Source organism: Etheostoma spectabile, chromosome 18, assembly GCF_008692095.1.
Source record: "Etheostoma spectabile isolate EspeVRDwgs_2016 chromosome 18, UIUC_Espe_1.0, whole genome shotgun sequence".
NCBI classification, from domain to species: domain Eukaryota; kingdom Metazoa; phylum Chordata; class Actinopteri; order Perciformes; family Percidae; genus Etheostoma; species Etheostoma spectabile.
Window position 1 is genome coordinate 23,419,314 of NC_045750.1, and position 3,345 is coordinate 23,422,658.

Genomic DNA, 3,345 nt, shown 5'->3' on the forward strand with positions numbered 1-3,345 from the left:
CAAAGTTAAATAGTTCCCAGTTAGTGTTGCAGGATTTTTCTTTTCTAGCCTTGTTGGAGAAAAAAAAAAGAGTAATTAACTTAATAATTTCAGTCTTAACCTTTTCATGCTGCAACAAGGAATGGTTTAATTTCCAGTAGGTGTTCTACTGTTTTCCTTAACAGCAAGCCACGTTCCAAAGGGGGCTGACAAGTTTCCTCAGACTAGACTCCAAAGACAAATCAGAGAGGTAACGTACACGTCGTTATGTTTTAACATTTTAACGACAACTTAACAAAAAGACTTTCATGCGGACAGCTACGTATTCTCTTCTTGTTTTCAACAGCTGTCGTCACTATGACAACAACCGACGCATTTAGCTGGTCGCCAGTTAACGTGGTCTCTCGTAAAACCGGAACACCGGTGTTAGCAAGTCAGGATTACATCTCATATCTGTTCTGTGATGGTACGTGGGACCTGACTTGATTTTTGTTTGTTTTGTTCAGTTTTTTGCAGTGGAGTTTCTATATTCCGCTGAAAGACGGATGTGATGTAAACTACAGTTAGTTACCTGTAATGATGAATATATGGCATGTCATTTACAGGGCTGAGACATATGGGCCTGTCTGCAAAGTAAATATTCTGCATGAAGTTCTAGTCATTGTGACCTGCCCAGAAGCGACCAAGGTAAACACAGACCCTTCCAGTAGTTATACCAGTATAACCACCAGTAGCATAAGCATCCCAGATAGGCAGCACGGTGGCTAAGTGGTTAGCACTTCTGCCTCACAGCAAGAAGGTGCTTGGTTCGAATCCAGGTCGTTCGGGGCTTTTCTGTGTGGAGTTTGCATGTTCTCCCCGTGTTTGCGTGGGTTTCCTCCGGGTGCTCCGGTTTCTTCTCACCATAACAAACATGCATCCTAGGTAGGACTACAGTTGAAAACTAGCCAATTGGCTAACACTGGCGCATTTACAGAAATGTTCATTAATGTGCATTGTCCTAATCAAATAAATAGATAGTAAATAGTCATTGAAACGACGTTACATCAACATCCCCAGGACTTAAAGTAGAGCTGCCAACTTTTCCAGTGAGATTTGAGGGGGCCAACCCAAATTTTGCAAAGTACAAAGTCAGTTCTTTGGCTGTTTCACCATCATTATCCTTCAGGGTTTAAATTTGTATGTATTAAGAGTGGGGGGATGGGGGGGCTCCCCAGCCCGGGATTTTGTTTTTTGAAAAAAAAAATTACTTCCTGGAGATTTTTGTGCAAAGAAATGGAGAAATAAAGTCTTACATATGGGCAAAACTGTAAGGTTAAGAGCCTTTGCATTGTTGTACTAGCAACAGGCATTAGGGCATTTAGCATTTACATTAACGTCAATCAGTCATTACTTAACTACACACACTGTATGTGCCAAACATAATGGGCCACATGAAGACACAGTAGCATTTGACAGTAGCAACATCTGAGAAGTTTTGAGTCTTTGGTGACCTGGTCCACCTCACACAAATTTCCTTCTCCTATTCTCTCCTGAATGGACAAACACACACACACACACACACACACGGTTCTCAGTGTAGGGACCCAAAGTTAAATTAACATTCTACCAAAGGGATCAACTGACCACTGAAATTCTAATGAAGGAACCACCAATTTACATAAATTCTAATCCTTTAAAACTAAATAAATAGATACAAACATTACATTTAGAGATGGACAGAGGTTAGAGAAGCACAAGTGGCCCAAGGTTTCCCAGCTATGCTGTTTATCTTACTTAGATTTTATTTGACCAACCATTTTTGAGTGAATGTAAACTAAGTGACTGCAAAACTTTATGCTACTTCAAAAACTCAGAACAACCAAAAACAAACAAACGGGAACGTTGCGTGGCGGGACAGTGAAACCGCACGAGAACGTCACATTGGGTTGGTTCTCTTAATGTTTAGGGAACCTTATAACCCAGAGGGAACGTTCCCTAAACGTTATTCTTTGGTTTGGTGTTAGTGGGGCTTAACCCGTGGCGCGCTAGTTAGTTACCTGTATTGATGAATATATGACATTTTATTTACAGGGCCGAGACATATGGGGGTTTTTTTGCGCTGAGTTTAAACCAATCATCGAACTTTCACCTAGCAATGAAACAAGTTATAGCCAATCAGATGCAAAGTAGGGCGTGTCATTGGCAAAAAGCAAGAGTGCGGTGTGGTCTCCCGGAGACCATCTCAACGTTTAAATCATAAGCCAGAGTTCAACAGGATTTTGATGGTAATGGGTATTGAAACAATGTTGAAATCCCAGCATATCGCAACAAAACCTTAATGGTATTTTTGTATAGGCCTACCACAGGTTTAATCTAAAAATGTATTACATTAAAACATTATTAGGCTAATACAATTCTGCTTTATTGACAGCCAGGATGGGCTATGAGGAAAATATAGAAACTATGGCAATAAGCCTTTTAGGCTAGACTTTCTAGCACAAATGACACCCCATTTTTTTTTTAACGTGCTACAACTGCTGCAGGGTTGGTCGTCCATCTCCTCCCGCCTGGTCTGGGGCGATGGGGAGATTTTGACAGTGGTTTAACTAAATCTATTTCAATGACTGCAGCACTATGTGGGTTACTATGTGGGTTATCAACAATTACATAAGCAACTTCACCGGATCGTATATAGATCCGGTCCAGAAATGATCTGTAGTGTCCGTGGGGTAGCCTACCTTCGTCTGCCGCCTCCCACGGTCAACCAAAATTTGATGGATTTTCAATCATATTTCCTGGTCAACTATATGTTAGTGACTTTTCAACAACATGTTGTTTCCCGCTCAACTTTAAATCAATGACTTTTCAACACATTGAGACTATATCGCCCGGCAATTTTAACGCTTAATCAATCATGAAGATAGCTATAGATCAATGTTGTTCCAATGTTGCTCACATCAACAGTAATAATGTCAGCTTTCATCAATATGGTAATGGTGATTCAACATGGATAAGCATACAGTGAGGAAAATAAGTATTTGAACACCCTGCTATTTTGCAAGTTCTCCCACTTAGAAATCATGGAGGGGTCTGAAATTGTCATCGTAGCTAACTATTTATTTATATGATACAGCTGCAAATAAGTATTTGAACACTTGAGAAAATCAATGTTAATATTTGGTGCAGTAGCCTTTGTTTGCAATTACGTTTCCTGTAGTTTTTCACCAGGTTTGCACACAGAAGGGGTACCGTAGAAGTAGAAGGGGTTTTGGCCCACTCCTCCACACAGATCTTCTCTAGATCAGTCAGGTTTCTGGGCTGTCGCTAAAAAACACGGAGTTTGAGCTCCCTCCAAAGATTCTCTTTTGGATTTAGGTCTGGAGA

The 3,345-nt window shown here is 40.5% G+C and overlaps 1 long non-coding RNA gene across 1 annotated transcript in view; it reads left to right on the forward strand.

Moving 5' to 3' along the window:
• LOC116706511 (uncharacterized) overlaps positions 1-670 on the forward strand; it is a 17,764-nt gene extending 17,094 nt beyond the window's left edge. Inside the window, exon 3 of the long non-coding RNA XR_004336256.1 lies at positions 585-670. This is a non-coding gene — a long non-coding RNA (uncharacterized LOC116706511). The remainder of the gene's footprint in view (positions 1-584) is intronic.
• Positions 671-3,345: the final 2,675 nt, after the last annotated feature.